The sequence below is a fragment of the Falco peregrinus genome, chromosome 8 (genome assembly GCF_023634155.1).
Source record: "Falco peregrinus isolate bFalPer1 chromosome 8, bFalPer1.pri, whole genome shotgun sequence".
Classification (NCBI taxonomy): Eukaryota; Metazoa; Chordata; class Aves; order Falconiformes; family Falconidae; genus Falco; species Falco peregrinus.
Window position 1 is genome coordinate 11,971,410 of NC_073728.1, and position 22,560 is coordinate 11,993,969.

The 22,560-nt window shown below is 44.1% G+C and overlaps 1 protein-coding gene across 39 annotated transcripts in view; it reads right to left on the minus strand.

Annotated features, from left to right (window-relative positions):
* Positions 1-22,560, minus strand: part of MAP2 (microtubule associated protein 2) — a 235,665-nt gene that overhangs the window by 103,820 nt on the left and 109,285 nt on the right. The gene's annotated exons all lie outside the window — the stretch shown is intronic.

Consider the following 22,560-nt stretch of genomic DNA (forward strand, 5'->3'; position numbering starts at 1 on the left):
TGCTTTGGGACCACCAAGGAGCTGCTTAATCCCTACACCTTCCCTAAGAAAAGGTGGCAATGGCTCCAAAAAGCCACCCATCAGGAAAGGCAAATGGAGCACAGCATATTCCCAGCCAGACTCCCTCCACTGGGAGACATAGCAGGGCTGCTACACACACACAGTCTCTGCTGCAGGAGGATCTGAAGCAGGAACAAGGAAAGGGGCTGCAAAGATGCCCAGAAAGTAATGGAAGAAGAGCAAGAGCCCCCCGCTGACTTCCCAGCATGACACTTCAGAGCAGCTGAAGATCCCCGTGCAGGGAACTACTCCAATTTCATCTTAAAACGGTTTTTCTTGCCTCACTCGTATATCGGAGGGGTCTTCAGTTCTCTCCAGTTCATCTGGGATAAATAGCAAAAGTTACCACAGATGTTACTCCCCTTTTGTGACCCTCTGTACTCAGTAAGAAATGCTTGGACATTAAATGTTGTTAGCCCATTGAAATATCCTCCTCCGCACGTCCTGCTGCGCACCCTCTCTCCTTACTGTAAGTCTTTGATCACGGCGCACTGGGGAGAACGTTACAGATGCAAGCAGCAGCCAGGCACTGAAGTGGCTGCATTCAGGGAGAAAGGAGCCTCCTTGCCACAGGTGTGGTGTTTGAGCATCCCCTAAGTATTACAGGGACAGCTGGTACTATCACCTATATTTAAGACTGCACAGTTTCTCACCGCTCAGTCACCTTTTCATGTTGCCGATTTTAATTGTTCAGAAAGTAATTCCCCATGTATGATATCTGACTCAAGCTAATGGGTTTGTTTAAGAGTTGTTTGTTTTAAAGCTTCAGCAAGAACAAACGAGGCATTTCCAGGAACTAGAATAGTGACAAATATATTACTAAAACAGAGTTAAAAAGAAAGATAACATTAAGGTAATGATAAACCAGGATGCCGGTATGCAATTAGAGAGAATCATAATGCATACACACAGAAAGAACTAACCTTAAACTGGAGAGCAGTTCAGGCTTTTCCTATTTCCAAGCCTAGACTCCATTCTTTCACACCGAGTTAGTCTCCTTGCCTGCACCACGTCACTGGCACGAGGCTGTGCTAACTGCAGCGCTCCACCAGTTTCCCCAGTTAACATCCAGCAAGAACTGAAAGATTTTGCTGCCTTGAAGGAGGAAGTTTTCAGATGGTTTCGACAGCACATAAGTGGAAAGTGACTGCTCCACCTTACTGCAAAGGCTGTCAGCAGAGTGTACCATTCACTTACATGCAATAATTACTTACACTAAATGAGCTACGTGGAAACAAGGCTCCAGACAGCATCAATTCTACCCACCCGCAGGATGAAGAGAAATGTTAAAATAAGCTAATTAAATTTGCTCTGGCTCAGCAGAAAGATCGATGTTCTCAACAGCTGAGTGTTCAGCACTTGGCGTCCCAACAGCCCTCTGATGTGTCACCGATGCAAAATAATGCCACGTAGTCAGAACCAGAGGAGGTGGATGCACGCCTCTTGGGAAAGGTAAATGCAGAAGACAGAGGCATTCAACAGAGACATTAACAGAAGCATGGACACACCTGCAACATGTACGCCAGATGATCAGATGGCATTAAAAAAACCTGCTGTGTACTTTCACATGGTCCACTAGCACCATTGAACGTGCACTCTAATAGTTTGAACTGAAACATCGATCACCTTTCTGCTAAAGTTCTACTGCAATAAATGTGATTTTAGCTGGCAGTAGAATACAAAAAATACCAGACAATCCAAATACAGATGCCAGAAATGGAAATCAGTTTTGCTGCCCCAGGAATTTGCTGAAGACAGGCTGTCATCAGCACTTCTACCTCTTGCCGACCAGGAAGTAAGGGAGATGTTTCAAAGATTCTTCCCTTAGGAAACAGAGGAGACACCTGGTCACACAGAGCAGCCAACAGCTCCACGTTTGGGACAGTTATCTAGAAAGCAAGAAGTTAACATTTAAGTGCCTGGTCAGAACCTGGCACCACATACATGAATGGGTTTTTCCACTTCCCGTAAGCATCTTTAATAATCACAGTGCAGAATGTGTTAGGATGGGTTTCTTTTTGTTTTTCTCTCTAACCCTCTTGCTTCAGACAGAAATCCCTGAAGAACCTGTCCCAATAAGGAATTCATTAAAACTGGCACAGCCTTTAGAAAAGCTTCATGCTTTGATGAAGGGAGACTCTGGCCTGTCAATGTCCAAAAGCCAGGACAGCAGGGGACGGCGCCTTGGCCAGTCCAAGCGTCACCTTTCCCAAGAGACAGGGCACAAAAGAGATGAGTTATTTTCCACTCCTAATGGGAAGCTGCCATTAGGAGACCCTTCAATCTTGGATATGGAAACCTTTATCAGATCATGCGAGCTTATCACCATGAAGAAACCTTGCGGAAGTCCTGTTCACAAATACAGACTCCTAAGTGCATTTAGCATACATTTACTTTCACTTAGGTACATTGTACAGATTTTCTGTTGATGCAGACTAACACAGGTCTAGACAGCTCTAAACTGAATACACTGCAACCTAGTGTAAAATTGGTAAGGATACCTGCTTATCCTGGCTCTGCCATTCACCTATGAGTAGAACACATCACTGACTGCATCCTACTGTCCTGTTGCATATATTAGGGATTGCGTTTCCTTCATTTTGTTAAACAAACATGTTTGTGTGTTTTGGTTAAACATAAAAACTGATAGAAAAACCCCACTGTGCATATACATACATATGTACAACAGAGGACTAAGACTCCCTTTCGTGTACGAGGTATTTGTTAACTGTTCTTCATTAATGTGCACCTGCTTCTGCTTCTCCTCCTATTAAACATGCAAAAACAACTGGCCCAATAGAGCTATATATTTTATCCAATTAAAAAAAAATAAAAATCTGTTACAGCCGTTTCCCTTTCTTTCATTTTGGGGGCTGTTTAAAAGACTCCTGGTATGACCTCCCCAATACCACACCTGTTCTGCACAGTTATCTGTGATGAAAATTATAGGACTAAGTGCAGACCTCTCCTAAGCTGCTCGCTCAGAAAGGAGCTGTGCTGTTATCCTGAGGGGTCAGCCCATCCCCCCAAGACCCTGACTCTGCCTTGCAGAGTTCTATTAGCTTCACCGATCTGGCTGCAGAATTGCACATTTAAGACTTTAAACTCTTCAGTCTGGGAGCTTGTCTTCTCCTACATAATCCCCCAGAGCAGCATGCAAGCAACGATAAAAACCTGAATTGCCACAAAATACTTTTAAGCATTTAGTGTTTGGCCCAGCAGTGCACTATACACGTTAGTCTGCAAACACTAAGGCTGCAAACGTATCTGACCCGTTAGCCCCGATTCCACATAGATTTTTCCTTTTAGGGTACACGCTCCTCCTCCTTCCCATTTCCCACACCCCCCATGCTTTTCCCTCTGCAGCAGAGGCTTAAAATAAGATAAGAAACATTTTTCAAAGGGATGCAAAGAAAAAGAATCTGATATCTGGAGGGCAGAATTCACTATGCATTTATTATTCAGTCTTCCAAAGTGCTGCAGAATGAAGGTCAAATATATCTCAATTTACGCTGGCGTTGATGTGGATAGCAAATATCTTTAAAGCACTGCAGCTAAAGGAGGCAATCCAGTCACCAGGTTATGCTGGTGTAAATTGCTGACTATCGGCAGAAGGCAGCAGCCTACCCTTGCTGCAGACACGGCCCAGAAATTGAGGAAGGACTGCAGTAGGATGCTGCCCCAACTTGGGAATCAGGAGTCCACTGCCACCCTGACTGAGAAAAACCCACACCAAAATGTTCGCCCTCAGTTTGAATGGGCTTGAGGCAGCACATAACCCAGTACTCTTCTCACTCCTAGAACATGTCCTACCTCTGAAAGCTGGCTCAGCAGTACTCTTAGGAAATGTTCCCTTTCGATCCAGCTGATCTAGAAAAAGTTTTAATGCTGCAAAAAAACAAGCAATGCTGATCTTGCCATCACATATTTATTTATTCTAAAAGCTATTAAAGTGCTTCAGCGTTAAAATGACTGGATTTCTCTCAACACTTTTTCATTCCCACTGCTTGTCTGGTGACTACAGACATTTCCTTTGCACTGTAACATCCACATCAAATTTTCAGTAGGTTAGAAGAAATTTTTAAAACCCTACAGGTTGAGGGAAGTCTGTTCATGGAGAAAAGCATCTTGGGGCTGCTACTGCTAGTCGGAGCTGCTCACAGCCCATGTGAAGGTAGAAGACAGAGTCCAGCTTGGTTTTAGCTGTGAGGAGGAGCTGGGAAAGATGAAAAGCGCTCTCAGCATCCAAGAATCCTGGGTAACTAGAGTCTGAAATACGCTGCAGACAGGAGACAGTGCTCAATCATTTAGGGAAATCAAAGTTAGCCATGTCAGCAGAGTTGGCTTGGGAGGAAACAGTTTCCTCATCCTCTTGGCGCAGAAGTAACTTGGCTGCATTAGTGGCTGCCAGAAAGTAAGGAATAAAGAAAGGAAACTGAGAAGGACAAGGAAAGCAAAGGATAAAACGAGTACATCAATGTTTTCACAGCTTGCGTATAGCAGCCCAGTTAAGACCCCAAGGGGGTTTGTTTCTGGAACCTCAGAGACAATTGCTACGTTTGATGAAAATATATGCTGTCTGGGTTTTACAAATGGTGTCTCTAACAGTGTATCTGATTTTATAACTAGCAGGGAAAGAAATTGTTCTGATGACAATTATTGCTGAGGCATTTGAGGCGTTTTGCTGCATTTACTGGCATAGACCTGTCATTAATACTCAATTTCTCTTAACCACAACTTACTTCCTTTGTAGTTGCTCAGTGAAGATAGGTCTGGGGGCTGTTTTCCTGGTCTTGTCAAGATGAATTTTAATGCATACTGCCTGAAAGATGTGCCACCTGCTATTTTATATCTATAATTTATTCTATAATGAGTTCCTATAAATTCTTATGATAGCTTAAGAGACTTGTAAAATGACTTGCTAGCCTATTTTTTTCTCAGTTCATCAGCAAAACAGAAAGAGCTCAGGTCACTGAGTTCCTCCAAGACACCCTCTTTGGCTGCGGCTCTGGCTGGCTTCATTTGCGGAAGAATCTGGCCTCCAGGAGAAGGGCCATTACAAGACTTGCTGATGAGATGCTGGCATAGCAAACATACCACAGTTTTTGCCATTTGCTTTAAGAAGCCTCAGCTATTTCAGATACCCATTAAACCACTGTAGGGACACAAACTATAACTTCACATGCTGGAGAGGACAAGATCACTAGAGACTTTTCTGGACACAGACTGTCTGCTACAGTCATTTAGTGAAATAGAAACCAGCAACCCTGCAAGTTGGTAGCCAAGAGAAAGTATTTAAGATCTGGGACTAAGGAATCTTCCACTTATTAGGGCACACTGTCCTTACCTTAACATCACACACCAGAAGACATATTTCCACACTTTGGTCCAGCACCACACACACAGAGCTCCCAGCAGAAGCTGGAGGTTTTTCCATTTGGGACATTACTTTACATTCCCCGCTACCTCTCGTAGCCAGGAATTTGCCAAACACTACTACTAAGTTTGTAGGAAGTGATTGAGATTTCTTCCTTTTATTCTTTCCCCTTTTTGAATGAACAACAACAAAAAACCCCAGTGACTTCAGAACATGGGTACTATGCTACATGTGTCTTATTAAATACTGCATTTAATCTGTCTTTGGACTAACAGCACTTTCCAAAACAAACCATAGCCTTCAGTAAGCTCATGGATGCAAAACCAAAAGTGCGTGTTGAAACGAGGCTGTTCCCAAGCAGAGCTCCTGCAGCGAATAAAGCCAGGATGCGCCAGGATCGCAGAGGGCTTTCTGACTCAGTCATGAGCGACAGACACCATCAACAGAGAAAATCAGCCATTGCCTTTCATCTCCTTACAAAAGCCTTGACAGCCAGGCTGTTGCAAACCAACAGTATAGGAGTCTTTCCCTCAGATCTCACATAATTTGAGGGAGGAGAGGAGGGAAGAAGAGGGCCTGAGCAGCTGGGACAAAGCATCAGGACAAAGCATTGCAATGAGACCGATGGCTGGGCAGAGCCACTTCCAGCTCTGCTAAGCATGGGTTTAGGGAAGCTGCAGGTGCGCTGCCCAGAGCGAGCAGGACCCTGCGCATCTGGACAACCCTGCTGCAAGCACACACTGCAGACCAGCCGCAGGTCTGTGCTGCCTGCACTGCAACTCCGGGGACACGCTCCAACCCAGCAGCAACAAGGGCATTTTCTCGGTTGCTACTGCTGAGTCCTGTGCTACCGGAGTGGTAGAAGATTCATCCCAGAGGGAAAGCAGCAGTAGTTTCTCCATGCTAAATTCTCTGCTGCTCTGTTTTCCAGAATCTCGTCTAAAGTTAAAGGCGGGGTTTCCTTTCCCTAGAGCATACAGGACTGTAATACAGATACAGCCGATGCACAGGGCAGAAGCGAACAGACAAGGCAGCTGCAACAACTGCCTTCCAAAGGACAGCGCAGGAGTCTTTCACCATTACAGGGGGTCTCAAGGGGCAGGAAGGGGCCCTTCTGCACCCGAGAACTGAAGGAGGACATGAGAGGGCGTTAGAAAGCAAGAGCTGCTGCATTAGCTTGGCTCCATTCTCTTGCTTGAGGATCCTCTAACACACCAGTTCTGTTCATCCTGCAGATTTTCCTGGGATATATTAGGCAGACAGATTTCCTCAGTACATCCTATACCCACAAAAGTCAACTTGGTATTTCAGAGGTGTGATGGAAATGCAAAGTATAACACAATAAAAATATGTCACTTTTTTTTTGGCTTGGGTTGGGTTTACTGTTCTAGTGGGTGTGATATTACACAGTTTAAGGGTGTTAATTAAACTTCAGAAGATGGTTCTGATTAAATCCCATTTTACAGGTTTGGAGAGTGAGATAATTCCTGTGTGTAAGAGAGCACACAGAGCACTGTCTCCCCGAGACAGGGAGAAAACCAAGGTGTCTCAGCCTCTGCTTCTAATAATAAGGTTGAACACATATCCTCAGAATTGCCCCTGATGTAACACACTGTATAACTCCATAATCCTGTAGTAACCCAGGGCAGCTTTTTCCCAGCATGCATATTAACACAAACTACATGATGCCAGGAGAAACGCCACGGTTCAGGATTCGGGGTTGCTCTGGGGCCGTTATGGGGAAGCCACATTAGCCTGAAGCTAGTCCACAGGTTTCTGTAATCAGCTGGCTGTATGTTATCTCTAATTTTAAATGCTCCAAAGTTAACTTTAAGGAGTGGAGAGCAGGCTGTGCAAATTGTGTGGTACCCATGGTAACTGAGTTTAAGCTGCAGTTTTACACTGAGATGGATATATTTGCGATAATAAGGCTGAAAGCACCAGATTAAACAATGGAGGGACACAGAAGACATTGGCTAGAGCACATCCTCGAAGGCACGACTCCAATGTTGTGGCATATGTGCCACCAGAGATGCCCAAGATAAATACAAATGGCATAAAAACATTGCCTGAAGACCTCCACCTGGGAGCAAACATGACAGGTGATGCAGTACAGGTTAGCAGACATTCCTAGCCTTTTTTTTTTTTTTCCCCCAAAAATTTTAGTACTGTACTTTGCATTTCTGCTTCTTCCTTCTCCCCAGTTTAGAGCATTGCAGCCAAGCAGCAGTGGGGCAGTACTGACCACATACCACGGCGAATTATGGAAGTTTTACTGGCACTATTTTGGAACGAACCACATTGCTTTCCTCATGATCATATTGACAGACCCATTTCACACACAGCCCATTAACACATGGCCTTCCTATGCATCCTACAACTGCAAAGCAAAAGCTCCCAGAGACTTTAAACCTTTTATCTTTTAAATCACCTCTAAACTGCTTATCTCCATTAGCAATCTGGAATGCACAAGTCACCTGTCACAGAGTGAAGTGGAATTAAGTAAAGCAAAGTATTTTAGTAGTTGACAACTGGAAGATTTTTGCTTGCTTTGCTGGGGATTTTCCAGACATCCCCCGTCATCATTTCCTCCAGGCACCTCTGGAGTCCCAAGAAATGCTTGCTGCCAGCCCTTGCACATCCCAGCCAGGCACCCCAGGAACAGCATCCAGAAACTGTCATCAACCTACTATCAGCCACATCACACCGGCTCAGGAGCTGCTAAGCAGGACAGCCCAGCAACCAGCTCCATCATTCAGCTTCAGAGGTTTTGGGGAAGTCTCTGAGGTGCCAGACGCTTTCACAAAAAGACATCCACAGACTGAACATCAACCCTGGTGAGGGCCAGCCTCCCTTCTGTGCCACGGTGGAGTTCACTGGAGGAACCAGAGACCGTGACTGAGACCTCACCAGGGCCTGCAACAAGAAAGTATAGCGAGAGGTGACTTAGGAGAGGACAGGGGGTGACAGCAGCCCTTGAGGACAGAATCACCACTGTCTTCCTACTCTGGATAGACACAGTCTAACCACAGCAGCTGTCATGGTTAAGGCACCGCTGTCCCAGGCCAGCTGCTTGACACTGCTGCAGAAGATTCCCTGACTAGTAGCCAGCATGATGGGGAAAATAGTTTCGTGTGTGCCTTGGCTGTTTGACTTTATCATTCATCTTGAATTTCAGCTCACACTCATCACATCAGTAGCTCAACCTAACATTCTGAGCTGTGACTTGAGTCACCTGGAGCCCTGTGACATGGTCTGTCTTGCTGCCCCTACAGTGGGAGAGACCACCATGGACAGACAGGTGGAACAGACATCATGTAAGGAACATCTCAAGTCACGACAGCGAGTGCTGCCAGGTTTTGTGTCTCAGTCGGGAAGGCCATGAGTAGGAGAACCACTGCACAAATAGCCAGACATGATGACTAGGGACTGCACGCTGCATGAAGCCACTTGTAGTGGAAGGAGACAAAGACCCGCATATATGCATGCCTTCCTGTAGTTCAGTAAGAAGTAACAATCTTTGAAAAAAATTCAGCTCCTCACTCAGACAACATCTATCCCCAAATCTGAACTTTATTTTCTGCTTGACCAATGTCAATGCTCATAAAAGCAGACTGTCTCTCCCAGGCTGGGGACTGCTGAAGCAGCCACACCTGCCATAAAATTTTTCTTAGTATACACCTGGTTCCTGCTTTGTGGAAAACTACTAACCTGCTGATGACTTTAAGTAAATGAGCAATGCTCCCCGCCAGAGAAAATATGATACCAGAACCAGCCAGGAAGAGATATTTCCACTGTGAAACAGGACGCGCCAGCAGTTACATATTCAGCCTCAACACAGCTGGCACCAGCACATCCACATCCAGGCTTACCCCCTTCTCCGGTTTTCCTCTCATTCCACTGTCCACCTGTCGTCTTCTTCCTTGCTAAACTCTTAAGAGCAGCAAACTCAAATGACATGTGCTTAACATGAGGCATTTGGTAAGAAATGCAAATTTCTTTCAAAGATCAGTGATGCTGATGGAACAGGGGCCCCACAAGTGCCACCATCACACAGTCCCCAGAGATGTGACAGTAGGAAAACTGTCTGAAGAAACTGAAGTATGATAGTTCTCCAGTCCCTAAGAGTCTCATTCCATGGATTCCCTAAAAACAAAACCTCATACTTTGTATCTAATAAAGAAATTAAGAAAAGGGGCAAAACCTCTTCTCCCGGTTACATGCAAGCCCTTGCCTGTTTGCAGTGGAGCATGGGTGGGTTCAGCAGATAACAATTCAGGCACAGCTGCCTCACTGTATGCAGGTAGCAAAGCTGGAAATATAATGTTGGGACTGGGCAGAGGGCTGTCATAAACCAGAATTTCAAGCTGGGGTAGAGGCTCCAAAACAGACTGTGGGTGCTCCCTGAGGTGCTGTCAAGGCCAGGCTCAAATCTTCTCTCCAAAATGGATGTGTAAACAATTTCTCATCACAAAGTTCAGACCACCATACTCAGCAAGTCTGTAACCCTCCATTTATACAATTCATAAAAAGTCTGAAGCTCAACTTGCAGCAGCAATCTCTGGCTTCCCCATTCCCCAGGGCCCATGAACACCCACTCCCCAGCTCGTTTACCCTCCCCAGGCTCTGGGGATGCAGTCCCACGCAGCCTCCTGCCAATTACCCACCTTCCCAGCCAGGCTCAGTGCTAACCAGCATCAACATTACCACCTCTATAACATGCGGGCACAAAGGGCCAGCCTGACAGCCGGGAGCAGCCATCCCACTGCTCAGCTGTGTTTGGGGGTTGTGGGCACTTGCAAGCGCATCCTCTCATTGATCCATTCTGCCTGTCTGCTCTTGTGAGAGACAAATCCTACTTTATTTTCAGGGCTTTTTCTGCTCAGAACACAGGCAGCAGGGCTAGAATGAAACAACGTCCATAAATAAAGCTAATGACACAAGTCTTGCTGCTACCCACTTGACCAGTATCTTTTTTCGTCCCCTCTCTTTTAAATTAAAAGAGATTTTTAATTTAATTCTGATTTTAATGCTGATTCTTTTGCTTCTAAAGAAACTGTGGACTGGCCTTCTCCATATACCAATAAATAGGCAGCTCCTGGGAGTCATCCACGCTATGGGGACCCTCTCAGCTTCAGACGCAGCAGAAGCCCAGGGTGACTCAGCACCCCACACCCTCAGCCTTCCTGAAACACGAATACTTTCAGCTGCGCTGAGGTGCCAGGTGAGGCAGTCGCACTGCTTTGGAAACCAGAGTTATTGTTTCCTTACTGGGCTGCAATCAGCCAGGTGGAAATTCCCCAGGTGGATCAGTACTGCTCGGCGTGGTGCTGCACCCATCGCCAATGCCCAGAGCTGGCAGGGATTGCCTTGGCAGGTCCCACAAGGTTTCTGAAACGTTTCCTCAATCCAAGCTCAAGATATAAAAAAACCAACCAAACAAAAAACACCGACCCTTTAACTCCAAAACAACCCATAACTGCATATTTCAGACTGGGTCAACTGAAATGTTTTAACTGGGTTTTACTTTATTTTTTTTCCTCTGAGTTGAGTTTTCCTTCAGAAATTCAAGCTATTCCAAACTGAATTATTCTTTTCTCCTGTTTGTCTAAAGGTGAGAGACAAAAAGGGGAGAGAAATTTTCAGGAATGAGAAGGTTCTGAAACCAATCCTTTCGCAAGAACAGTTTTCATTTTATGAATAGTATTTTTCTCATTTAACAAAAAAAAGTTTGATTAGAAAAAGTCCATTTAGCTCAACTTCCTAGCTTTTTCAACATCAAATCCAAACCTAACTCGGGGAAACAAGTGCTTTCCCCAAAGACAAGACAGGAAAAACTGACCTGCCTTCATTTGGGAGAAGAGTTTGCTGTGAAAACTCTCTCCCATAATGGAATATATATTCCAAGCACTTGTTTATTTGAAAATTACATAGTTCCTGTGAAACAAATGTTCTGCATTTAAATAGCTTAAGCTATAAATCATAAAAGCCAAATTCAGCAGACTATATGTTATTAAGAAATAGGGATCCAGATGGCTAGCTGAGGTCAAGCCGAGGCCAGCATGCCCATGAAGAATACACACTTGTGTGTCCTTATTAAAGTTTAGGGTTTCAGTAAAAACAGGAGTATCTTCCTTTTACAGCACTCCCGATAACTCTGCTTACTTTCATAAAATACCCTACATCTTTCACAAAGTTTGAAAAAATCAGAGAAGCTGCCAGCAGTGGGAGACCACTATACCCCAGTTTCATGAGGAACTGTGGCATCTTTTTTCCCACATAATTAAAAAATAATGCTAACTTGTAACTACTTTTGTCAGAAGCCAGAAGCTGTGTGGAGGTTCCTGCATTTTGGGAAAACTTCCTGTGGGTCGAGGGTCTAGGAATCCTGCAGAAATCAGTACCGCCTCCTCTTTTACAGCCATCTGGCTCAGCTAAGATGAGCCTGTAGGAGCAACCGCCTCTAGCTGCAGCAGATTTGTCATCATCTACTGCTTCACAAAGCTCAGGTGGTCGATGCTGGGTGCTGAAGTCTGTGCTTCCTGGCCACCGTGGGTAACGCAGAGGAATCACCAGGCGAAGCAGTGATCATCGCTGCCTGTTACTGCTCACCACTAACCTAACATGGGACTTGGCTTTTAAGACCAGGAATCAGCCAATCCAAAGGCATTTTTTTGCAAATTATGGAGGCTTTGAGCATCAGCTAGGATGCAGTTAATGTGAAAGGCCCTGGCTCGAGCAGTAGGTTTGAGATAGGCTGAGGAGCACTGATCTGTTGAGGCTTCACCGTCTCCAGGATGAAGCCCTGCATCTCACCACAGGCTTTGCCCGCAGCTGCCCCAGGGCAGGCGGGGGTCTCTGCCACGTAGATACCGCAATTCCTCAGATCCTGTTTGATATTGACATTTCCCAAGAGAGAACTAATTAACAGCTGATGACATTGTGACATGAGACTAGTGCAAGACGAAGCAGTGAAACAGAAACCAGAGGAAGTTCAAAGGGCCCTGGTGTTCTCAAATCCCCATGGTATATCCCCTTCCCTCCTCTGAAAATCCTGGTGTCGGTGACCAGACAAAATGAGACAAATTCACCATGAACATTAATAGCCAGCACCACAGGAGACACAGATTATAGTGCTGGGCAAAATGCTCATGGTTCCTCCTCTCAATTTCCTATCACCCTTTCTCTGATAATTCCCTTTATTTATGAGCAGTTCAAAACTGTTTTCCATTATTATACTTTAATTGGCTTACGGATTAAGCAAGCAGGTGGTGCTAAGGAGATGAGAAACCATGGTGCAATACAGTCAAAAGCATTAGATGCCTTATTTCCTCCCTCAAAAAGAACTGTATGGCACATCTGAAAACACTTAGCAATGGCAAGCCAACAAGAAAAGCAGAGCAAATACAGATTTCTACCCTCTTGAAACTAAATCCCTGTAAAGAAAATTATTATTCTCTCTCAGCACCACATGCTTCTGATTGTATCAAAATGCATTAAAATAACAATGCTTTTTCCTAAGCTGACCAATCTCAGGAAATGATTTGCAGACTGAAAGCTGTACTTCACTTGCTGGAGACTACATAAGTACCAGGCTGCACTGGTTAGTCACAGCGCCATGCTTTTCCCCACAAAAGAGAACACTGATTGCAATACTTTTATAAAGAAAGAACAAGTCAAAAATAGTGTTTTGACCTTTAGATTACAGACTTGATAGGTCACAGCAAAGCCACCAACACCAAACACCTGTTGGAACAATTTTAAAACAAAGTATTTTATTACCTAATTTACCTAGCGAACTTGTCTCTTCTTTAGAGCTAGCATCTAAAACTTGGGGAACTTTCAAAACAGAAGCTCATTAATCAGAAGTGCGTAATAGCTTCCTTGAAACACTAAGCTGTGTTACATAAATACCTTAACAAATATTAAAGAAAGTGACTGAAAACCAAAGGTTACTGACCCACTTGACCAGAAGGACCGCAACCTTCTGTAACAGAGGATTTCAGACACTTTAGCATAGTTCAGACCTCACGTCAAATGAGTCACACATAGCATACAACGTCCTAAAACTCAATTATATAGTGACCAGCACTTCTGCCCACCTGGCAAATACTGATCTTTACATTCCTGATCCACACATTTAAAAACGGATTCACAGATCTAGACACAACATTACAGAGCAACAGAAAGCTGTTTAAAAACACTCGTGTATAGAAATAAAAAACACAATAAGAATCTCAACCTCTGCATTGATGCATTTGGTAACAAAATATTGTAATTTCTATTTGGGGGATATTTAAAATTTTAAAACCACCCTACAGTTTAAAAACTATTTCTACAGATGTAGAAAGATACTAGGTCTCCTTAAGAGAAGTGGATGAACCATAGGCAGGTGGGGGTTGGTCTCTCCTCTCAGACAACAAGCAACAGGACAAGAGGAAACAGCCTCGAGTTGTGCCAGGGGTGGTTTAGATTGGATATTAGGGAAAAATTTCTTCACTGAAAGGGTGGTGAAGCATTGGAACAGGCTGCCCAGGGAGGCGGTGGAATCACCATCCCTGGAGGTGTTTAAAAAACATGTAGATGCAGTGCTTAGGGGCACGGTTCAGAGATGGACTTGGCAGTGCTGGGTTAACGGTTGGAATCAATGATCTCAAAGGTCTTTTCCAACCTAAATGCTATGATGCCACAAGGAAAAGCCTTACCTTTCAGCTCTAGAATCATGTTCTGCCCATCATGTCACATGCAAGAGGATGTGACAACACTCACAGTCCTTGGTCCAGACTTCAGGGATTGCTCCTGGCTGAGTGCCTGTCAGGCCATGAGCTCTGCTGAGGGCGAACATCTGTGCTAGAAGAGCATAAGGAAGGTGAGCCAAGAGGAACAGGAAACTTCCATGGCTGTTGTGGAGAGGCAGAAAGCCCTGCACATGCTCCCAGAGTTGAGAGGCTGCTCTTCCTGTACATGTGGAAGATACCATCAGATTCCAGCAACATGATTAGCCAGACACCTCTCAGTGCTGCCAGATGTTATAGCCATGGGTTCCGTTTGTCAGGAGCACAGAGCTGCTGGAGAACAGCTGCTGGAGCCAATTCGTACAACCCTTGTGCATCTTGAGCTCAGGATGAGCCCCATCTCACTTACAGAGTCAGCCCCGCACTGCAGCTTATGGAGCTAAACCAGCTCAAGCTTTTCTAGCTGTCTTCTAGGTCAGGATCAGGGACTAAGGCGCCTGAACGCTGAGAAAAAGAAGACTTTTCCTTTCAACCACAGGGCCTGAAAGACTCCAAGGCAGTCTGCTAAAAAAAAAAAAAAAAATTGAAGTCCTGTATCCCACAGTTCTCACAGATGTAATCACGAGAGCAAACACCAACAACCTTCTAGGATCTGATCCTATTTATTTCTAGTTTATAACTACGTGCCAAGTACATTGTTAACGCACGCAGGCTTTGCCTGAGAGTGGGACCCATTACAGTAGGCAGTGCACATACTGAGAAAAGACATTGGTCTTTGAAAAGTTTATAGCCCAATATAGACAAACAGAAGACAGAAAAGGAAACCCCAGTTATTACCATGTACCTGTATGTATGACACAGAGGCTCTCTGAAATAAATGAGTAACTTGTAATTCAGCATCGGTGCAGAATATGTTCATATATAAGTTACACAACAGGAAGGTTACCTGCCTTTGGTCTTCCCTAGCCCGTCTCCTGTTCCCCAGCTGTTGTGCTACCGCCTGCTCCCTGTCTCTGATTTTGGAGGATTATCTGTGGCTTCATTTTCAAGGAAAATAGTTTTAAGAACTATGTTGTATTGTGCCTTTTTTAATAAAAAAAAAAAAAAAAAAAAAGATTATGTATTGAGGCCAAGGAAAATAAAATGCCTTGCCTGAAAATATGCACAGGCTCTATAGCACATCAGGGAAGTGCACGCAAGATTTTCTGAGTTTCAATCCAAGCTTTAATAACAGAATCACTGCTCCTGCTTAACTAAGGGCTGCAGTAAATAGATCATATGGGCCATAGGCCTGAAGTTTATCTTAAGCTCCTTTAAAAGCACCGCTCATCATTCAAAGGAAAACGTGTGACCTCTGGTGACATCTCTCTGGAAGGAGCTTTCATGTCTGTTGCTCTGAGATGATTAGAAGACATGGTATTTTGAATGCAAACCAAGAAATTCCAGTGCTCTACCGCTTCTTATTCTCAGGCATTAAGAAACAGATTTCTGAGTTTTGTAGGAATTGGGGAAATACATAAAAACAGGAAATGAGCAGTGGAGCAGCAAGGAGCTTTGTCTGGTCCCTCCTTCCTCTTGTTGGTGGAAGTCTCACTCTTCTCCTTTCAGGTGCTGAAGGCCACCCTCCAGCTGCATATTGATCAGAAAAAGTTGCCTGGAGACTGGAGGAGGCACAACCAAATTGGAGGTGTGGAAAGAATGAAAACCTTGTTGTTAGCTATTACAAATGGACAGCTGCTCCTTATTCCAATCTTTCCTTCTGGGCATGGACTAGGACACTTTGCCAAACACCAGCTTCTCCACCAGAAAGAAGGGATATCTATCTCCTCATCAGTCTGGCCATGGCATGGTATGTTTTCTCTCTCCTGCTGGATGAGGACCCAACTGGGTGAGGAGGGAGAATATCAGGTAAAGGATACCCAGCACACACGCTCCCTCCTTTGGGGAGATGGTCTCCTCAGTTCTAAGTGCATCTTGGGGATGATGTCATAAGACTATGGGAACAAGACTGGGCTGGATCTGCCAACAAAAGGATGATGCCCTATCTCATAATGACATCACCAGATATCAGAAAAATACAACTGTACCTTATTAATATGATTGCACCTAATTTAGTCACATTTGTGCTTCTCTACGCCTGCCTGGCCACGAGTATATCTCTGCCCAAAGAGGTATGTTGTTACCTGACCTGACTCAAAACAGCCACAGAGACCTACATGGCACAACCCTAGATTGTACCAGCCAAGGGAACAGCCTTGAAGCAGAAGCTAATTGAGGTAGACCTCAAAGTTTGATCACCAGTACAATTACCTTGGTTATGGTAGCAGAACTGTCAGTATTCCTGGAAACTACGAGGCATCTGAACTGAGCCCTCTTGAGGTTATTCAGATAAGATAGTATGAGCCTTTATTAAGGTTTCCTTCCTTCAAGCCCCTTGCATCCACATGTACAGTGCCAGTTTTCTGGTAGCCTTATTACTGAGCTGGCCCATTTCCTAGAAAACATATGCCTTGTGAAGTAGCTCACCCCAAATCATTCCAAACCAATTAAAACTGTTTTCAAAATGAACTGCCTCTTGGCTGAGCATATTTTCATGAAGCAGTATTTTGCTCTCCTTATTGACTATCATGGTCTTTTATGTCCTTGCTATACCCCAGTCACGGGGGCATTAGCCCAAAATTACTTGAGGGAAGCTACAGTCTTCCCTCCTGTGGTCAAAGAGCCCAGATGCAAGTGTTCAGGCTGTGCCACATCCCTGTCTAATGATGGGGAGAGTGGAAGAGAGAAATTAAGGCTGAGACAGAGAGGTTCAAAGGCTTCCTATAAACAACTGCTAAGCCCAATCTGACTTACAAAGGCAAAACTACAACATGGTGCTCTTCACTCAGGAAAAATGAAGGCATAAACAGAGGAGAAGCTGCCACCAAAATAACATACCAAAAATGTGTGTCTGAGTTCTGTAAAGACATATGGTGTCCCAATAACAGGCTCCACCATAAGTAAATACGGACACAACTCATCCTGAACACGTGTGACCATGGGGCCATGAAGTCTGGGAAACAGAAGATAGAATAAATCTCCTGTAACCCAGTACATGTGCTCGGTGTCACAAAATAAATAATCAATTTGTCTTAATTAGGCTACATCCTCCTGCTGTCACACAACGTCTACTTGCCAACTGCAGAGCTAGGTGAAACCGACCCCTCACGTATCAGTAATTACTGCATAAAATGACTTTGCTTTATTCTAGTATTTCAGTGGTTTACTCTGCAAAGTTAGCCATGGTATTTTCAATTCAGATGGACATAGGAGATGGCATACCTTAGTCAGCTTCACAAGTAACACCTTGAATAGGTGAGGAGGATTTAACCGACCAGCACAAATTCCAAGGAAAACGAAACAAAGAAATGCGGAAATAAAGACCGAGCACACACTTGGTATGAAAGTAACAGTTTAAAGCAAGAAAACACTACTACAAAACAATTTCCTGTATTTATCTGTGCACTTGGAATACGTTTGCTTCAGCTATTTTCAGTTGTTGATGGACAATCAATGAAGAAACAGTCTCAGTAACACTAGTCCACGTGGCTGTTCTAGTGCTAGGAGATTAATGGGTGTTCATATGCTTCAAGAGCTTGGAAGAGAGGACTTACTCTTTTGGATGAACTGCACGTTGTGAATTACTTGTTCCAATCTTATTATTCCTAAGGAAAATAGAGTAACTAGTTAAACAAATGATCCATCCTAATCTGACCACCTACAGACAAAATCTTGCAAAAGTATTTTATCATCAGAACTAATTGAACTACGCTGCACATGAGGCAATGCCTTGCATGGTGAGGGCTAGTGTGTGTCTCGGCTTCCAGAAACAGCAAACTAAGAGCCACAAGGGCACAAAAGGCTTCTTTCCTATCGCAGCATATGCAGACACAAAAGGGTAGCTGCCTTAGCAGGAGAGCAACTACGGCTTCATGGATCCCTCCGAGAATGAGATTTGCCTCCCCACATCCACGTATCAGATGACAGCTACATCCCAGCTCCCCTCCTGCTATCCATAGGTGAAAGCAGAGCAGCAGAAAGATGCATGTCTCCATGGACCTCCCAAGCTGCTCACAGCCGTTCCACCTGGTACCACAGGACAGTCCTGATAAGCACGATGTGCAAATTACCTTTTTACCCATCCAACACCATCACATCAGTTGCAAAGGAAAGATCTTGTTGGTTATAACAGAGCCAAAAGGACCCTGTCCTAGAAGTGGCTTCCATAACATTACTTTTTACTACTGATTATTAATAGAACAAACTGACAGAAAATAATTTCCAAAAGTGAGACAGTTCAACAGGAAATCAGCATCGGCTGGCATCAATTAAAGGAGCTCACAAGGAAGCAAAAGGGGGAATATTCAATGTGGCCTGCCCTACAGACACCATGAGTTCAAAGCCTCATCCAACTTCCAGCATTCTCCAACAGCTGATAAGGTGCCCGGATAGGAACTAATAATTTCTAACACATTCTGAATCCCGAAACATGTACAGGAAAGCTAAAAGCTATCTCAAAAGTCTGTACCATTTTCACATCGTTAATGAGCCCCATTCTTTACAACACACACCCCTTTTGTGGGTTTATGGAGAACATATGTAGAGACTTCTGCCACTGGGATTTCCGTAGATGGAAACAGTAAATAACATGCAGAAAGGAACTACACTGTAGGAAACTGTGCCCTAATTTTGACGGCATATGCTTTAATGTACTGTTTGCAACCAGTCAATAAAACCACACAAATCTGTCTGAATATAGAAATGAAAGCATTTCAACGTGAGTTTAATTTTTAAGGTTGAGCCCACACAGCCGCATGTGCTGCTATTAAACCACTTGGAAGAAATATAATTTAAACAGCCTTTTTAGTACTTCTCCCCCCCCCCCCCCCCCCCATTCTTACCCTTAAACATTCAGCTAAGTCCATCACAATTACTGCCTACATATTCATTACAATTAGGTAGATATGTGAATTAAAACATCTTCATTTGTATAAGCATAGCACATACCTAAACACCTCCACATTCACACCACAGCTACACCTTAACCAGCAACGTATGGGATGTCATTACACCAATTTACTAAAGATGATCAACCAAGAAATAGACACCACCAGCAAAATGTGGATGTTTATATAGGTTTTTTTAGATGTAAGGGTCGTATTACAAGTATATCCATAGCAGCCACAAGCATTTTAGAGGAAATGGCAATTCAGGAACTAAAGCAAGCCAAAGCTCTACCAGCAAAACATGACTGAATAACTAAGAAGGTAAATCTTAGTAGTTTAATATTAAACAATAAATTGTCCCATCCTGCCAACATGATTAATGTCACTTTTCAGCATAATGACAGCCTCTGGCAAGAAGCTCTGCAGTGACAATTCCAATTAACTTTCCTCATCCTTACCTCACAGGTCACCTGATAAAAAATGCATGTTTACTCCTTGTTCTCTCAGAGCAAGACTGCAGTGGAGGTGTAGTGTTCTTCTAAGTCAAGTAGGTCATGCCATCTCAGCTCCACTTGGTACAAGTCCCTCCGCACATTGTACGAGCTGTCATTTGACGTGCCCTCCTCCCCAGCTTCCCGGCTGAGCGGTTGCCTCTCCCTCCCTGCACAGTGGAAGGGAACCCAAAGAGCTCACCTACGGACCTCAGCAAAAAGAGTCCCCACTAGCAAGAGCAGCCCTTATGCCAGCATCTAAACTAGCCCAGTGCGCTCTCCTCACGGAGTAAGCGGCTCCTTAGAAGCCCAATCTAAAACCCACTAAAGCTGATCAAGGTTTTTACTTTGCTCTCAGTAGTAGGGCTTTGAACCAAGTTCTGTTGAGACCATCACACACTTCCCACAAGATACACCAGGGGAAGAGGGTGAGAACTTGTTTTAATCTAATCCTGTGTTCCCCTGACCTTAAGAGTGGACAAGAGGATCATTCTGTTACATCAGGAGCGCCTAGGACCTAAGAGTTGATTTAAGGAATCCATCACAAGCTGATTTCACAGCTGTGGTGCACAGTGCAGTGACAGCTACCAGCTGAAGAGACCCAGTGGCAATGTGGGGTATGTCCCCAGCAGAAGCACATCTGTTTCCCTCTTGGATATGGTTGTGCACAGAGGTTGTTTATAGGAGCTGAGTATTTGCCCCTGTAGACATCACCTCCAGTCCCCACCCCCTTCCCAGGGAGAGAGCTCTCTCGCAAAAGGGAACTTGCACGTCAAGGCTGAGACCACACAGACCATCGTATCAGAGCGATAGGACACCAAAGAAGTCTCCCATAACATCAAAATCTCTACAGACCTAACAGCTAGACAGACTGGAAAGAAGAGGAGGGACATGATCCAAGAATGAAGGAAACAGAGTTTCTTAGATGATATAAAAAAGAAAATGCATGTTTGTTTAATTGTGCATAGTCCCGTAGGGCATGTATGGGGAAAAATGGTATTGTCTTTGCATGCAGACAAGCCTACAAGAACTGACTGCACACAAACACGTACACAAATTCATCCCATGCCATGGTGAGGCTATATGATTCAAGAAAGAGGACAATCAGCAGGAAGGTAAAGCTGCATATTAAAGTGCTAAGATCCGTTGTTACATCTCAACTTTGTGAGGGAATGCTGAAAAAAAAAAAAAAAAAAAAAGTAGTAAGGAGTTCTCTGCCTTGAGAGTCCAGGAGCATTTCTCCTTCTCTGGCCTTCAGTATCAACAATTGGGTCTTTATTAGGCGAAGAAACAACGAAACCCAAGCCCCCTGATTGCTCTGCCTTGACACAGTCAACTAGGATTTACCCTTGAAGCGGTTCACCTGGCAGTTTCAAGACTCAAGGTGCCCTCAAGAGTTTCATTTAACATATGCTGTGCAATACACCTTTGGTCCTAATATCAAGTTCTACATATGGTGATTTCTAGGTAGTTAAAATGCTCATTTCTGGTGGTTTAAGTATCACAGTAAATGCATTCACCATTTCTGCTTATACAAGCACTTGCTAGGCTAGTGCCCTCGCATGCTACAGACTGCAGTGTTTTGCTTGCTCCAAAAACCAAAGCACTGTCACTTAGCTCTTTGGACTTATCCCATCAACGGCACATTCTCACGGCAATGCCTTCAACCTGAAAATCCCCTGGGAAGACTGCAATCTTTTTGCAAGATCTAGGTCCAGTCTCGGCAAGTGACTGACCCAGTCACTTAACTTTCAAGCCAATATAGGGCATGTACAGGTTTTAAATAACTATATAAATGCATATATTTTATGTATCTACCTCATCGCCTCTAGATACATGAAGGTTTTGGGGTTTTCCATACATTTTCTAACTAAGAAAGCAGAGTAATGTAGTCAGGTCTGAAGGAAGGAATTAAATTACTCATCCCACGTTGCAGAGCTGTCAGTGAAAGATCTAGAAGAAAACTGCCTTCATGCAGGTAGTTCTGTGTAACAGCATGTAGAGAACTCTACGTTAAGCACTGTAGGATTGCCCCATCACATAAGGTACTTAAAGTTTGTGGATTGCTCCTTCACCTCCATCCTCCTCCTCTCCCACTTACAGAAACTGTAACCGATACCAGGGTAAGCAGGATGAAATCACTGGGGCTTTGCAAGGATCACCAGTTGCATGACTGAAGCCTAAAAAGACAAAAACCACACCTGAAACACTAAAGTGAGGAAAATCCTAAAAGCAAGACCACCCGAGCAATAGCCAGTAAACACACAACTGCTGTTGGACAATCTCCAAGCACCCATTGCCACAGGCACCCAGGAGATGTGGCAGCAGGCTCCCACAGCAGTGCTGTGATTGATGTGCTACAAGCCCTGGGAACACCTGACTTCCCGACCGGTACCTATATAGTACAATGTGCTGGAAAGGTGGGGAAAAAAAAAGTCTTTCACATGAAGGTGTTTATTTTCTTTAATCCATTTTTCTACTCTTTAAGGATAGCAGTTGTTCCATTGCTCTGAATTTAAAAATCACAGCTAGTGAAGTGTACTTAATAACTAAGAATATATTTTCTTACGTGCAATCGTGTTGTGTCTGTGTCCCCACATCAGTTTCTCAAGCCTCAAGCTGTTTTATTCAGTGTGCCTAACCAACTACAGTTACTTGCATTTTCTTTTACAATGGCCCGACTGGTTTGTAGATGATCTTTAGTCTTGTTTAAACGTGACTGCAGCAGCCCCACAGTCCTTCCTCCTCCTGTCCTAAATGCAAATGATGCTCACGGTGGTTAGGGCAGGAGGGATGAAGGTTGATTTTCTGCAAATTGTGACTTGCTGGAGCAGGACAATACCAAAGTCACACTACTGACCAGTCTTAACAGGAATTCAATACAGAAAAGGATCTTTTTCTTCCCCTCCTTC